The sequence below is a fragment of the Tamandua tetradactyla genome, chromosome 12 (assembly GCF_023851605.1).
Source record: "Tamandua tetradactyla isolate mTamTet1 chromosome 12, mTamTet1.pri, whole genome shotgun sequence".
In the NCBI taxonomy this organism is placed as follows: domain Eukaryota; kingdom Metazoa; phylum Chordata; class Mammalia; order Pilosa; family Myrmecophagidae; genus Tamandua; species Tamandua tetradactyla.
The window spans coordinates 80,434,590-80,452,230 of record NC_135338.1 but is presented as its reverse complement, the minus strand read 5'-3'; the positions used below and the strand labels follow the sequence as shown (position 1 = coordinate 80,452,230).

The following is a 17,641-nucleotide window of genomic DNA, read 5'->3' as shown; positions in this document are numbered from 1 at the left end:
GGTGGCCTCAAAAAGCAAATCAGATAAATGGTATATCATGTGACGATGAGAACTGTGAGAGACCAGGCAATGTAGAAGCACAGGGGCAGGGCACCCAGGCTAAACCGGGTGGAGGAGAGAAACAGAGAGGCTGAGGAAGCGAGAACTCATTCACAAACTGAAGTAGCCCTAGGAAATATGTAAGCAAAGAGAGAGAAGGTTGTGCTGTAGAGGGAGGAAGACGGACAGCAGTTGCAGAGCCAGAAATTAGAGGGAACAGCTATATATAGATGAGGAGAGCAGCAGAGTAAATACACATTCCAGAAACTGTAAAACTGAAATAAGTTTACAAAATGCAGACAGAAGAGATTTTTAAAAATCCTTAATAAATGGAGAAACATCTTGTTTTCATGGATTGGAAGATACAATACAGCTAAAGATCTTAATTCTTCCCAAATTGATCTATGGATTCAATGCAATTCCAATAAAAATTCCAGCAGGATTCTTTGTGGACCTAGGCAAGCTGAGGCTAAAATTTATATGGAATGGTAAAGAGAAAGAAGAACAGAGTTGGAGGACTCACATTACCCAATTTTAAGATGTATTTTAAACCTACTGTAGTCAAGGCTATGTGGTATGGTGAAAGGATTGACACTTATTTTTGACAAAGACCCAAAGGCAACATAATGGGGAAAGGACAGAGTTTTCAACAAATGATCTGGTAACAACTGGACACTCATATGCAACAGATGAAACAAAACAAAACAACTCCTTCAACCTACAATTCACATCAAATATTTAAAAAAACCCTAAATGGATTATAGACCATGTGGATATAAGTGCACATTTTTGAGTGTGTATATGTGCATGCTTGTGTGTGTGTGCATATATGCTTAAGTGCTCAAGAGTGGGTGTGAGCTCCTGTGTGTCAGCATGTGAGTGTGCATGTGTATATGTTTGGGTGTGGGTGCATATATGTGCATAAGTGTGTACATGGATGACTGTCAGTATGTGCATGTGAGTGTGAATGCATAAGTGTGTGAGTGTATATGTGTGCCTGCATGAGTGTGTGGGTGTCTGTTTGTGTGTTTGTTGAAGGAGGAGGTGGGGAAAGGTATCTGAGAGATATCCCAGTAGAAGTTCCAATGAGTTAGACATATACATCTGAAATTTACAGCATATGTGTGACAAGTAAAACCAAAACAGTAGATGTGATAGCTCTCTTTCATTAAAAAGTATATCTAAATTTCATAAGCATAAGAGAATTTTAGCTTTTGGGCCTCTTAATAGGCCCATGTTAATGGAATATTTACATGTTAGTGACTGGTAAAATTCAGTATTTCAGCTAAGTGCCTGTCTCTCTAAATAGAAGAAAACCAGCATATCTAAATAAACAAACAAATAAATACAAAGGAAGAAGACATCTATCATCCCAGACTTTGAACATTTTAAGCATATAACACAGAGATGGAAGGAATTTTTTTTAACTTTTTTATTGTATAGTATAACATATATACAAAGCAATGAAATAAAAAAAATAGTTTTCAAAGCACTCTTCAACAAGTAGTTACAGAACAGATCCCGGAGTTTGTCATGGGCTACCATATGATCATCTCAGATTTTTCCATCTAGCTGCTCCAGAATATAGGAGGCTAGAAGGAATAAAGATTTTTTTATCATCACAATCGACTTTTTTTTCTTTTTTTGTGAAAAATAACATGTATACAAAAAAGCACTAAATTTCAAAGCACAGCAACCAAATTAGTTGTAGAACATATTTCAGAGTTTGGCATGGGTTACAATTCCACAATTTTACATTTTTACTTCTAGCTGCTCTAAGATACTGGAGACTAAAAGAGGTATCAATTTAATGGTTCAGCAAACATGTGCATTTGTCAAATCCTATCTTCTCTGTATAACTGAGATGGATGGATTTTTAAGAACCCGCCCCACTTTTTATAATTATTCGGCAACTTTATGACAATATGGGCTAATCTACTAATTGGCTTCTTCTTTTGTTTCCCTGGGTTTCCACCTTTAGTCATTAGAAACACTTACCTTAAAATACAAATCCGCACAGGCAAACAAACAAAACCGGGACAATTTATTTCTAGTCTCTGATTCTATTCCCTCATCTTTGAAATGAGGACAGCAGTTCCTGTTTTATAGTACTGTCGATCATATTTGATAATGCATACAAAGGGCTTAGCCCGGTGACTGACACAATGTAAGTACCAAAAAACATAGTTAGCTTTGACTATTGTTATTATCATCTACTTACAAATATATGTTTAAATTAATAATCTTGGACACCTGATTAAACCCTCTGGGTTTCCGTTCTAAAGAGTTGCCTGTCATATTCAAAGATTTTCATATCATATTCAAAGAACTTATAATTTTTAAAAGGTTGTTCCTCACTGAAAGAGATGGTCAAATTTATAGGACCAGCTGTTTAAGTCAAAAAAGGAACTGCACTTTAAGCAGAAAATATGTATGTCCATACTCCCCTGAGGGAAAAATGGTTGAGGCCAGTTTCTGCCAAACCTAACCACTGTCTCAAGCCCAAGTAAGAAGCATTGCAGTCTGGAAGGAAATAGTCACAGTAAGTTTGAAGCAACTGATTTCAACGAAGGAACTTATTTTGTTACTGGCCAAGACTGGAGTTGTTGTTTACTCAATTGCACAATGACTCTATCACCAAGCTGTCTCTGAGTTCTGGCCTCTCTAATCAATGGCCAAAGTTGTAATCACTGATATTAGAGACAAGGAATCCAAGGGGAACAAGAATCAAGGAAATAAGATTAATAAAGCTAGGAATGGGGGATTAGAGAAGAGAGAGAAGGAAGGAGAAGGAAGATGGGAAAAGCAGAGAAAAAGATGAACGATAGTTCTATTGGGAAACCCATATCCAAGCACAATCAATGATATAAAATTCATGGATCCTATATTAGTTATTGCTGCAAAATGAATTACCCCCACATTTAGTGACCTAAAGCAATACACATTTATTATATCATACCTTCTGTGGGTTAGGCATCAGGAAGTGGCTTGGCTGGGATATCTGGTTCAGGCTTTCTCACAAGCTGCAATTGAGGTGTTGGGTCTTATCTGAAGGCACAATGGGGAAAGAATCCACTCATGTGATTGCTGGCAGGATCCAGTGTTTCAAGGATTGTTGGACAAAGGACCTGAGTTTCTTGCCATGTGGGCCTCTCCATAGGTCAGCTCAAAACAAGACAGCTTGTTTCATAGGAGCAAGCAAATGAGAAGAGTCAGACAGAGCATGAGAAGGGGGAAGTTACATTCTTTGGTAACCTGATCTTGGAAGTGAGATCCCATCACTTTGGTCATGTTCTGTTCGTAAGAAGCAAGACACTAGGTCGAGCCCATATATCAGAGGATGGGACTACACAAGAATGTGAATCCCAGAGGGAGGAGATGGTTGGTAGCCATTTCAGAAACTGCCTACCACAGATGTTCTTAAAGCATCTACACAACGGCTCAAGTCCACTGTGCAAGTTGAAAAGCAGCACCTTTCGATAATGCTACATGATCACCCAAAATTCCTCGGCCATCTTTTTTTTGTTTTGTTTTGTTTAGCTAATTGCTGAAAAAAAATCAAACTTGGAAAAAGGAAAAATTACAATTGCTTGATTTTTTTTTGATATCCTGCTAGAACCCATTTCTAATAAACTTGCTCGATCCTATTCTGAAACACTTAGGAAATGTCACAAATATTTATCTAACAATTCACAACCGATGAAAAGGTCAGGGCTTTTTATAAAGGTCAGGGCCAAATCTAAAGAAATTGATAACATTATTTTTATTGCCCAGTAGAAGAATTAAACAGAAATATACTACTGTTTTACTGCTGTGTAGAAAGTTTTCCTAACTTGGCATCTCATTTTTGTATTTCTTTCCTATTTGACTTTCTAAATCCCTGTTACCTTAAAACCAGACCATTTGTCCTCCTTCTGTTTCCATCATTAATGGAAACAGCCACACGTGAGAAGGGCGAGCCTGGGCCAAGGAGATCAAACAGTCCCTGAATGTCCTGGGGTACATATGCAAGGGGACATGAGCTTTTTTTTTTTTTTTTTTTAAGAGTTCTCTCTTTTTTTTTTAAATGAGGTAATAGCCAAGGATGCAACCTTGATGTTAGAAAAGGGGACCCCAAATGGAAAAGGAATCACGAAAACAAGTTTAATAAAGTTAAGAACTGGGGAAGGAAGGAGAGGTAGAAGGAGGGAGAAAGAGGACAGGAGAAGCCAAAAAGTTACTTTCTCTGAGAACTGAGCTTTTTCATACTCAACAAATGCCCCTAACATACAGAAGGAATTCAGCAAAGTGCTGATCAGTGATCCCAATAGAAATTACTTCTGGGCCTCTTGGTAACTGGTTGACCAACAGTCACATGTTTGTGGTGGGGCAATGTCTGTGAGACTAGCATAACCCAGAAGCTCCAGGAACAGCAGCTGAGGATGCAGGACTTTCAGGAACTTATATTCATTTAGTTTCACTGGGGACTGTGTCTGTTTTCCATGGCTGGGAAGGAAGTAAAAAACATATGTGTTCCAGAAAAGATGGGTCCAGATTGTGACATGTTATCTAATGTTAGGAGAGGAAAACAAAATGCCATCTCTGAATCTCTGAGAGATGTCCCTCAGCCCACACGTGTTCTTGGAAGGACCCAAAGAGATAAAAGACACCATTGCTTTCTGGGTGAACCCAGGGTTCCAAGTGGAGCTGAAGGGAGACAGGGGTGACCTCAGGCCCACTGGCCTTGGCTGCAGGGGCACAGCAGTCACACCTGAGAAGGGCAAGCCTGGGCCAAGGTGATCAAATAGTCCCTGAGTATACTAGGGTACATATTCAAGGGGACATGATTTTTCTTTCTTAGAGTTCTCTTTTCTAAAAAATATTTTTATTGAGTCATCTTCACACACACAGTCAATCCAAAGCACACGATCAATTGCTCACAATATCACCACATAGCCATGCGTTCATCACTACAATCACTTCTAGAATATTTCCATCATTTCAGAAAAAGAAATAAGAAAAAAATTATATATCTCATACTCCCCATCCTCTCACCCACCACCAGCATTTCAATCTACTCCATCTTTTCTCATCTCTATAGCCCCATCATGTATTTATTTTTTGTCCTTATTTTTTACTCATCTGTCCATACCCTGGACAAAGGGTGCATCAGCCACAAGGTTTTTGCAATTACACAGTCACATTTTAAAAGCTATATAGTTATACAATCATCTTCAAGAATCAAGGCTACTGGAATATAGTTCAACAGTTTCAGGTACTTTCCTCTACACTCCAATACACCATAAACTAAAAAAGGATATTCACATAATATATAAGAATAACCTCCAAAATAATATCTCAACTCTGAAATCTCTCAGCCACTGAAACTTTGTTTCATTTTCCTCATGCCCTTTTGGTCAAGAAGGCTTTCTCAGTTCCATAATGCCGGGTCCCAGCTCATCCCCAGGAGTCCTATCCCACATTGCCAGCGAGATTTACACCCCAGGGAGTCATGTCCCATGTAGCAGGGAGGGCAGTGAGCTCACCCACTAGAAAGAAAGGCCACATCAGAACAACAAAAGAGGCTCTCTGGAGGTGACTCCCAGGTGTAATCTAAAGTAGGCTTCTCCCTGCAGGAACAAGTCCCATAGGGGTGAACCCCAAGATTAAGGGCCCTGCCCATTAAACTGGTGGGACATGAGCTTTTAAGCAATCAATTTTAAAATCCCCAAATTCCATATATGATCTTTTTGAAAATTCAACTGTGGGGAAGATGCCTGCCCTGCAGGTTCTTATTTCCCACCTCCTGCACTGGCTGGGAAGGGGAAAACCCCAGGCACCAAACAAAGGGGCAAGTGAATGACTCCTTACACCAAGATGCCTCTGAAGGCCCTCTATCATCCATCCAGAGAGATCATTTTCTGTTATATTTTACCTTTTAAGTTCTTATGGAGTTATGTGTTTTGATCAAATATAAACAATTAATAAACTATGAAATTAACGATAATTTGATTCATAAGAAACACTTTATCATATGGACGTATAGATGCATATGTACATCTGTATACATATATACAAATAAATATGACAGGAAGATGAATAAACAACTTTTAAGTGGAAAACTATAGTAAAATCCTGTGAGGGGCATGGGATGGAAATACACATTCAAAGAGAAAACAAAATTGTGTAAAATCTCAATGTGACAGAAAACCCTGGTCATATATTTATGAATGGGTGAAAGCAAGTATTTATATTCTACTGTGCATATATTTTTTTAAATTGATGTAACCATGTTATTTTTAAATATCATTGCATGAGCTGAATTTACGGGTCAACTTGGTTAGGTTACGGTGTCCAGTTGTTCGATTAAATATAGATGTTGCTATGGAAGCGTTCTACAGCAGCTGACTTTAAGTACAGGAGATGGCCTTTGATACTGTGGGTGGACCTCATTCAATCAGCTGGAGGCCCAAAGAGCAAAGAACTGAGGGTTCCTGAAGTAGAAGGAGGAAAAGGAGGGGGTGCAGGAGGAGGAGGAAGGGAAGGAAGAAATTCTGTCTTGACACTACAACATCCACTCCCCTTGGAATTTCTAGCCTCAAGACTGCAACATCACCCTTAGTAGAATGTTCAGCCTGCCAACCTGCTCCATGGATCTTGGACTTGCCAGACACCCAACCACGTGAGCCAATTCCCCAGGATATAAAAATATATATCCTGTTGGTTCAGTTTCTCTAGAGAATCCTGGTCATCATCTACCACATGCTGGAAATGATATCTTTGCCTATATTTAAATTTATGATGGAACGTGTTAGTTGTCCCCTTAGGTGTGCAGGTGGGGACACAAGTTTCCAAGGTCACTTTCAGGAGTGCACAAGGCCACATGCAGCCTTAGCCTCTGAGCTGAGTATTGGTGCACAGGCCTGGTGTACAGCCAGTTGGCTTCTGCAGTTCTTTGCAGAGAGCTCTCCTGGGTCCCTGGGGAGCAGGTCTGATCAGGAGGGAAAGACCAGGAAAAGAAACGAGATGGGGAGAAGGAAGCAGATGGCATGGGAAGAAGCACAGGCAGAACTAGATACTAAACAGCCACTTCACCCAGTGAAGAAGTAAGATGTGGCCAGTGGCACAGCATCAGGACCCGAAGGGCTGAGTCTCATTCCTCAGGACAGAGGCTGCCACCCAAGCGGTCCTTACGGCACAAAGGGCACTTCACACTGGGCACTGTGACACAAGGAAACCATGGAAGACAGACAAAAAATACTCAGTCAGACACACAGCCCTGTTCACTGCAGACCAGTCTCAGGAGCAGCTCAAGTGAACAGCTTCATGCTGTTTGCAATTATAGTGGAGCCAAATGGGGCTGGAGGGCAGAGGGAAGGGAACTGAGTTTTACTGAGCAACTACTATGAGCCAGGTGTGACCCCAGGCCCTCGTGATCAGGATAACAATGATTATCAGCAAGCTCTCCAGAGTTCCCACCAGGTGCCAAGGCCCTGAGGCCTTCTCGCATATTAACTCTTTCCTGCTCACCAGGGCCGGATGTTGTGAGCTTCACTCTCATTACCTTCTATCAGAAAAGGGAAATTGAGGCACCAAGAGGGGATCCACTTACCTCATACATTCTTTTAGTTTCCTGGCTGCTAAAACAAATGCCATGTAATTGGTTAGCTGAAACAAGGGGAATATATTGGCTCTGAGGCTAAGAGAAGTCCAAACTTGAGGAGTCATCAAGGCACTGCTTTCCCACAGAAGACCATGGTGTTTTGGGCCTGGCTGCCAGAGATCCTTGGTCCTTGGCTTTTCTGTCACCTGGCAATGGCATGTGGTGACTTCTCCTGGCTTCTCCCTTCTCTCCTGTGGTTCTGTTGCCATTCAGCTTCTGGCTGCTTCGTCTCTGTGACCTTCACTGTAAGGCCTTCAGTAATTGGATTAAGGCATCAGCTGGATCACATCGTAATTGAAGTAACTGCTTCAAAAGGCTCTATTCATAATGGATTCATACCCACAGGAACGGATTAAGTTTAAGAATATGTTTTTTTGGGGTACAAAGGTTCAAGCCACCGCATGTGCTTATTACCCTTACACCTAGAAATTGGCGCAGCCAGGAGTGGACTTGGCCAAGCCCTCAGCAGAAACCAGTCCAGCTCATCCCCAGCAGGCTGTGGTGCTGAGGAAGGTGGGAGACGGCAGGGAGTAGGGGGGTGCTCTCAGCTCCATCTTCAGACAAGGAAGCTGAAGACCCCTGGGGAAGGAGAGATGGCTGCAATGAAGCCAAACTGAACCCTCAGCTCCCTTCCTCCACCTACTTCAGGAGGAAGAGTGTTTTTCCTATTTATATTTTTTAATCATTTTGGCACGCTGATGGACACACCTTGTTGCCCAAGCCAACAGTGACCTGGGAACCCCCAGGTGTCCCACTCTTTTCACTGCAGAGTGCCCAGTGCCTGGTGGCATTGGCCTCGCAAATGGAATAGCAAGGGCAAGGGGGAGGGATACACACACTGCCACATCCTCCGACATGCATGCCTGGGCACAAATATGGCCACCCTCAAGCCGTGCTGGGGGTCCATCCTGCAAGGGCCACTCAACCCCGCAGGAGGGGTGGGGAAAGCTGGAGGCATTTCCAAAAGCAAAGTGGTGCATGGGTGCCTGATCCCGGGACTCATCCACCCAATCCAATCCCAAATGCCAGGCTTCTCCCACAGAGCCATAAAGAGAACCACAGGCCCAAATTTTGCATAGTTTGAAAGATTAAACATGTCTCATCCAGCATGACAGTTATGCAGAGCCAGAGATTTGATTTTTAACTGCATTGCACTCATTCCATAAACTATTGTGTAACGCTGCCACCTGGGAAAAGGAAAAAGGCTCAATCCCTACCCTAAGCCACATAAGTAGAGGATGTCCTAGAATGAGAGTGACTGAAAAGGAGGGAAATGTGACCCTTTAAGGAGGCCATGGGTTGGAACCTGCTGTAGAGCCTTGGGGTCACCTCCAGGTCTGGGGGACGTGTCTCAGCTCCTGGCTAAACTCAAGTAGGCTGGGTTGATGTCACCCAAGACAGGAGAACAGGTATCGCCCAAGGGGCCATCCTGACTGATGAAAAGCAAGCCAGAAAAGATGTTGAATGCACACAGCAAAAGATCATATTTTGTGATCACCAGTTCTCTTCTGCTTTTCAGAGTTGTGGGGTAGAAAACAAGGCAAGTAAAATTTTCAGAGGAAGCATTTCTAAAATACTGTAGCTAAAAATGTTCTCAGGGCAATTTTGTCTCTTTGAAAATTCAATCTAATCCAGGTTCCTATGTAGCTTCTGAACTAAAATATGTTTTCATAAGCTCCTTTCCTGGTAAATTTTTTAAAACACTTTCAAGGAAGATTCCATGGCAATAGAGCTTTAAAAAAAAAGCCATGAGATTGGCTCTAAACAGAAAGAAATTTAACAAGTTTCACATCATAAGCCCAATTGCTTACTAATGACTAAAAGGCAAAACTGATAAAGAGGGGAAGGAGTTCAGGGTGCTGGGTTAAAAATAACCAGTTAAGCAGCATGCACTTCATCAGTAAGCTTGTTCGCTGATGAATGGCTTCTGTTCTGAGATTTTGCTTCTCTGTACAACCTCCTCACTGCAGACATCATGGGGAACCTCTGCCTTGTCACTCGGGTTTATTAGCAATTTTTTTTTTTTGCCAGAGGCCTTATTCAGCTTTCATTGATTCCAAAGGATTTTTGGAGTAAAAGAGCATCTAGTAGGGGTCCTCCCTACCTCCAGTAGTAATTAACAGCTCTCACTTACTGAGTACAGACCAGAGGGCTCCCTCCATTTCCTCCTCCTCTTGACCATTGTCTGATATCTTTCAATCATGAAAATTGTGAAAAATGAAGGGCTATGAACACGAAGGAAATTCTGATGTCCTGAGATGCTAATCCAAACACAATCATCAAGGGCTGCTAAGACCACTGGGTGAAAATTAGTAGGGGAAGAGATATTTGCCTGGTCTCAGAGTCAACCTCACAGATTACTTATTAATTAAAAAGGATTAAAAAATGACTTTATAAAGGAGAGCTCTGGTGGAAACCACTTTAGTGAACAAATCTGCCATCATTATAAGTTATAAGTTACCTCATTATAAGTTATAGGTCACCATCACCTGTCGTATGCCCACTGATGTTAAATATACAGAATGTTTACCTGAATCTAATTATGAGGAAACAATCAGACAAATCCAGACTGTGGGACTCCCTATGAAATAAATGGTTTAGATTCTTCAAAAATGTCAACATCAGTCAAGATAAAAACAAAAGCAGGGTTTCGGTTTAGATTTAAGGATACATAATCCAATTCAAATGTATGATTCTCAACTCAACATGAGATAGGACACCAATTACAAAGTATATTTTGGAGACAGCCTCAGATAAAAATACGGACTTTACATTGAATAATACTATTTTATCAATGTTAAAAATTTCGCGTGATAATGGTATTACTATTTTGTAGAAGACAGCTTACGTACTTAACAGATAAATGTCAAATATGTCACGATGTCTGCTATTCACATTCAACTGAGAAAAAAATGAACACACACCCATTTATAATGTGTGTGCGTGTTCCTACATAAGTAAACTGGCAAATCTGGGTGAAGAATATGTGGATGCTCCCTGCACTAGGGGTTCAATTTTCCTGTAGATTTGAAGTTTTTTAAAATATAAAGTAAGGCAAAAAAAGTATATGAAACGGTTGTTCAAAAAGTCATAATGCTAAAGAGTCACTATGCTCTGATATTGACTAGATTAAAACTGGATCCTTTTGGACAAGAACTAAAAAGAAACATTAAAAATAAAACAATTGGTGCGTTAAGATGGTGGAACCATGTTTCTTTTGTTTATGATGCTCGCATAATACTTCTGATGGTAACACGGAGTTAGCTACCTTAGTAAATTCTGCCCTAATGTACATCAAATCATGCTGGTCAATCACAGTGGTCAGGCTCTTTTTCAGAATAATGTTTATGATTCTAAACAAATTCTAATACCATAAGATGCATTTGTAAATTCTTTCTGAAGGGATGTCAGGAATAGATAACATTGTATTCCTTGTGCTAAAGGTGATTTCCAGGTAATTTGCTCCCAGAACCCCGACAGGCTCTGCTGTTAGCAATGCTGTACCCCATGGCCCTGCCACGGACCCAGGAACTTACGTTTCAGCCTCTACAATGCCCTGGAGATGGCAGCTGTCAGGCATTGGAATCTATGCTGCATCGCCCCAGCTGGAAATGGTCCATTGTTGCCCCAGTAGAAGGTGGGAAACCCAAAGCTCTGAGAACTCTGAAACTGACACAAAGAATAAAAAAAGAATGTTCACATTTCCTTAAAATCAAGAAGTTAAATTTCAAGTGAAGACTTACTTGAAAAATTTAGATTTAAATATTAACCTCTCAAATTTAAAAATGATTAAAATCTTCAATAAAAACTTGAAATGGTCTTGGTGATGAATCCCACACCCTAACACAGGATCTTGCCCTTTAATTTTTTTATTCTTTTATTTATTTATTTTATTTTTTATTTTTTTATTAACGGAAAGAAAAAAAAAGAAATTAACACAACATTTAGAAATCATACCATTCTACATATGCACTCAGTAATTCTTAACATCATCACATAGATGCATGATCATCATTTCTTAGTACATTTGCATCGGTTTAGAGGAACTAGCAACACAACAGAAAAAGATATAAAATGCTAATATAGAGAAAAGAAATAAAAGTAGTAATAATAGTAGAAAAAAACAAACAAACAAACAAAAAAAACCCTATAGCTCAGATGCAGCTTCATTCAGTGTTTTAACATGATTACTTTACAATTAGGTATTATTGTGCTGTCCATTTTTGGGTTTTTGTATCTAGTCCTGTTGCTCAGTCTGTATCCCTTCAGCTTCAATTACCCATTGTCTTACCCTGTTTCTAACTCCTGCTGGACTCTGTTACCAATGACATATTTCAAGTTTATTCTCGAATGTCCGTTCACATCAGTGGGACCATACAGTATTTGTCCTTTAGTTTTTGGCTGGACTCACTCAGCATAATATTCTCTAGGTCCATCCATGTTATTACATGTTTCATAAGTTTATCTTGTCTTAAAGCTGCATAATATTCCATCGTATGTAATTTTTAAATGAATGAAGGTATCTGGAGGTGCCTGTTGAGAAATGGGAACAAGCTCCCTGGGGAAAAGACTTAGAGAACTGACCGTCAGGTAAGAATCAGCTCCATGGAGAAGCACCCACTCCACACTGATGTTCCAGGAAAGGTGGACGGTGCTTCGTGGGGTGGGGGTGGGGGTGGGGGGCAGGGGGCCTCATGAATGGAGTCGTGGTCCACAGAACCCCTCAGGAGTTGGGATGCTGCTTGTGAGTCCCACTCTGGAGCAGGACCCACCCTGTCTGTACCTAGTGTGATCCAGGAGGGACCCCAGAAGTCAGGGTGACAACTGTGTCCCACCCCACAGCTGGGTAACAGCATCCGGGCCCCTGGGACCCACTCATGGTGCTCTCTGCACTGAGCAGGTCTTGCTGGCTGGTGTCAGAATCTCCAGGACACCCAGAAGCTAGGAGAGTGGTGAATGCACAGAGCAGGTAGGGGGAGTCAGCTCACACCCATGTACCTCAAATGGACTCCACAACGTGGAGTGCCAGAGACTGACTTTTCCACCCGATTGCACTAAGCCTGAGCAAACAACCAAGGCCCTTCCAGCCTCCTATTTGTGCAGATACCATAAAGCATCTTCATAAACATAAGTACTTTACTTTGGACATGTCAAAGCTAATATGACTACTCTCTGTTTTGGTGGTTTGTCCCTTTTATAGACATAAATATTCTAGGTCTCGGGTCCACCTTCCCACTTTGAATTCTAATCTGCCTCCTACTTGTATTGCTACTCTTGTCTTTTTGTAACTTTGCTTGATAGATCTTTGTCAAGGCATTTATAAAGTTTTACCTTTCTTAGGTTATTTTATTTCAGCTGTGTCTCTTGTAATACCTTATATATTACAATATAATCTTTGACTCAACCTCAGAGTATTTTTCTTTTAATTAGGGAATTTAACCTGTTCCCCTTTTGGGGGAGGGGAGTGGGAGAGTAGGGGGAGGTAAGATTATTTGGATCTTTCCCCATTTTGTTAAGTGTTCTCTACTTCTCAAGATTTTTTAATTGTTGTTGTTTTCTCTTTACTGTCTTTGATTTGATTGTTCTCATCTTCCTCCACTGTTTTCAGAAGTAACACATCTTATAATTCTTCTAGTATTTCCTTGCATATACACATGAATATTCATTTTTTCTATCCATCTTGAAAATCAATTAATATTTTTAAGCTCCAATTTCCAATTAGGATAAGGCTCTTAGTTCAATGCAATTCCCTTCTCTTCCAATGCTACCTGCAATATTTTATTGAAATAATTTAGAATGCTATTCTAAATTGCATTTAATTTACATGCTTCCCCTTTCTTAGGAATCATTTTTGTAACTACTGCCTTACGCTTCTTAGCTATATTTTTCATAATCATAATATGTGACTGCATGTTTTACAGTTTGTTAATTGATCAATGATATACTTTTTGTTTCTCCTTTATTGAATTAGATTTTTATTTACTAAAGGAAATCCTTGAGTAATCCTTTCAAAACGGTTTTGTAGGCAATATATTTTCTGTGTACTTGAATAGAAATGGGAAAAGAGACTAAATATAAAAGAATGAGAATCAGATGGAAGATTTTATATTTAAATATAATAAAGGAGCATTATATTTAAAGACATAGTAGTGGGTATGGTTCATGTAATATGGAACCTAGAATTTTATAGCATCCTAATTATCTTTCAAGAGAAAAGGTGATATTCATTTTCAGACATATTTGGCAGTTCATTAGCCACAAATTTGTGAAAAAAATTTACAGAGAAAATACTCAAATAAAAAGCAAAATAAATCCAATATGAAATGGTGAAGCAATGGTAAGATAAATATAGTCATAATTTGTATTATTTATCAACTGGTTATTTCATGAGTTAAGAAAGTTATGCAAGCCTAATGCCAAGAAATGGTAAAACTATAGTAATATTAATACTCAACAAAAATAAAATTCACTGAGTAAGGAAAATTTAACCTCATAAATTTACCACAATAATAGATTAAAAGAGAAAAATTAGATGACAGTTTCAAAAGATTTGCATTGATATAATTCAGCAACCATTCATGATAAAGTCAAATATAACAAGACAAAATAAAATACCTCCTAGCATGGTAGGAGTAGAAGAGAAGTTCTTTAACCCGGCAAGATATCTTGAAAAAATTACAACAAATATTTGAATGGTGAAATGGTGAATAAAGTGAAGGCTTTTCCTTTAAGATAAGGAATAAGACAAAATATCCACTATCACTTTCTTGAAGGCCTTGAGCCAATGTTGTAAAGCAATGGTAATTAATTAATTAGTAATTAATCATTAAGCAATTAATTAAATAAATGTTATGAGAAATTTAAGAGAAGGGAAAAAAGTGTCACTATTTGTGGATGATATGGTTTTCTATATTGAAAATAATCCCAGAGATAAATTATTAGAAGTAAAGAGTTTACCAAGCTTTCATGTGCAAAATTAATACACAAAATCAATTGGATTTCTATCCACACCCAAAACTTAGAAAATCAAACAAAATCTACCACTTACAATAGCATTAATATAAGGTATATAGGAATAAATCCAACAAAAGAAGTATAGAAATTTTATGGGGAAAGTTATACCATCCTACGGAAACATGGTAAAGTAGAACAAGTGGAGAGATGGAATTAGGTGGCATTAGGCTTCAGTAGATTCATATAATTGCATTCAATACCTTAAGAGGTATATGTCTATCACTTGACAAATTAATTCTCAAATTTATTTGGCAGCACAAAATCCAATACACAAGGCTGGAGGATAACTCCTAACAGATGACAAGACTCATCACTCAATGGTGGTAGTTAAGATAGCATGTCATTGATGCAGAGACAAACAAATACTGAAGTGGAACAGAACAGAAAACCCAAAAAAGGACCCACATATATATGAGTGCTTGACATATGACAGATGATTTTGCAGGTCAGTTGGACAAGAATGGACTTTGTGATATATGATGCTGAGACAAATGGCTATGCATATCAAAATAATGAAACTGGACCCTCACTTCAAACCAAACAAAAAGCAATTCATAACTTGAGTTTACATTCTACAATATAGGATGCATGCTTTGATTTTGAAATCAGGACAAATTTCTTAACATGACAAAACAAGAGCAAACCATAAAGGAAAAGATGGATAAATAGAACTAAAATAAATAAGCTTTTCCTCATGAAATGACACTACAAAGAAAGTGAGTAGACAAGTTGGGAGAAGATATGTGCAAAATGTAAAACTGATTAAAAAGTAGTTCTCAGAACATTTAAAGAATTCCTAAGATTTAATAAGAAAAGAAAAACAACGAAGTGAAAAAATGGGTAGAAGATAAAAGCAGAAATTTCACAGAAGTGGAAGAAGAAAAAACTTACAAATGTAGAAAAAAGTTCTGACAATCTTATTTTTTTTTTTTTTTTTTTAAAGAGAGAGGGAGGAAGGGAAGGAAAGACAGAGAAGGAAGGAAGGATGGAAGGAAGAAAGGGAAACATCTTTAAACATTTTCTTGTTTTATTATATTTTGTTTGTTTGTTTGTTTTTTACATGGGCTGGGGCCGGGAATCGAACCGAGGTCCTCCGGCACGGCAGGCAAGCACTCTTGCCCGCTGAGCCACCGCGGCCCGCCCTGACAATCTTATTTTTAATCAAAGAGATGCAAATTCAAACCACAAAGGGTGTATTTTTATGCCTTCCAGATTAGCAAATATGTGTTAAATAGACAGCACCATGTATTGGTAAGGATATGAAGGAAATGGAAGTTTTCCTCCTTGCTGGTGAGTCAAAAGTGGTGCAACTCTTTGGGAAAACTGCATGTCCTCACCTAGTAAAGTTGAAAACACAACTTCCCTCTATTCCAGTGTCTACGACTTCCTTTTACTCTAGAGCCTTGCATATGAGCATCAGGGAGTATACATAGGAACAGCAGCAGTGTTCCTATTATGTGGAAACCACTGGATGCTTATCAGATCCAGACTGGGCCCAGGAGGCACAGTCAGACAGGGGATCCCAACATTTCAGGGAAATGAATGCATGACCCCTATTGTCACCAACATGGATCAACCTAAAACGACACGGCTGAGGGAAAGAGGTTACAGAAGGATGCATGCAATCCATTTATGTAAAAACAAATCCAAGCCCCATTTTGGTTGGCAATATACACATGAGTGACTCAGAACAGGGGTGACCCCTGTGGGTGGGGGAAGGGAGATGACTTTTAGGGTACAGTGATGTGCTAGTTTTTGTATTGGGTGATGGGTTTATGGCTGCTCATTTTAGTATTCTTTAAATTGTTTACACAGTTTTCATTGCACTTTTTTTGTTCGTCTGCTACACTTTACAATCATCATAATAATAAATACCAAAGCAAACTAAAGCAAAACAACAACAATAAAGCTATGAGATATTTATGAAAAAGGTCAATAAAAAAGTAGAGGATTCATCTACAAATCCTATAAACCTTCCCTAAAAAAATATAAATTATAACAGAACCAGTGGACAAATGGATTATATTCCTGGACAGGGAGAAAATGAAGCGTTCTTAATTCCTCTGCAATTTAACCTATGAAATCAGTAGAATCTCAACAAATTTCCATCAAGCTCAAAAAGCTGTTTCTAAAATTCCTAAGGAAAAAATGATAAGCTGATATTGAAGAGAAGACCAATGAAGTAGACTAGGTGAAGCCAATTTTAAAAAGGATGGACTTGTTTATAACAGGAAGCCTCTAATATAAAACACCTGGAGCCTTTGGACAAACATGGAATTTTCTTTTCTCCGTCCATTACTTTGGTCCTAACACAGAAAAGGAAATAACCAGATCCCAGGCAAAGTGCCCGAGCCCAAGCAGCAAATCTGTCAGAACAGCCTGGGGTTATGGTCCTGGTAAGGCTGGTGGTTGGAACCCTGAAGCCTGAGTAAGTGATGCACTGTATGCATGGGGTTACAGGAAGGGTTGATGGGAGTACAGAGAGCTGGGACTCTCAGGGAGTAGCAATCCCAATAAAGAGACTGATATATTCTGCTCTCAAGCCAGGGAGACCACCCAAAAACGTTCTCTGCCTGTTACTCCAAGTGGGGTAAAAAATCTCCTGTGAGAAGATTCCAGAATCAGGAACTGTTTCTCCCATGGGTTCTGCATCCAACTGCATGTAAGTGGTGTCACAGAAACCCAGCTGAGGTTATAATGATTATCACTTTTTATTATAGCTATCATTTACTGAGCCCTTACTACAGGCTAAATGTTTTCCATGATCTCTTTTTAAAGTTTTATTCTCCCAAAACTGTATAATGAAAATTTGTAAGCATGCAGAAAAGTTGAAAGAATTGTACAGAGAATACTTAAATCCCTTCCACTTAGGTTATTTAATTCTTGATATTTTGCTGTATTTGCTTTATCATATATCTATTTATCTATCTATCCATCAATAAGATT

At 39.2% G+C, this 17,641-nt stretch overlaps 1 protein-coding gene across 3 annotated transcripts in view; it reads right to left on the bottom strand.

The window, feature by feature from the left end:
• Nucleotides 1-17,641, bottom strand: part of OTUD7A (OTU deubiquitinase 7A) — a 402,649-nt gene that overhangs the window by 206,479 nt on the left and 178,529 nt on the right. The window contains exon 2 of one of the 3 annotated variants that reach the window (XM_077123999.1): nt 11,218-11,350. The gene's annotated coding sequence lies outside the window, so the exon portion shown is untranslated. Of the gene's footprint in view, nt 1-2,998; nt 3,458-10,142; nt 10,197-11,217; nt 11,351-17,641 lie in introns of those variants that run through there. The other 2 variants (XM_077124000.1, XM_077124001.1) reach the window with 2 other exon arrangements.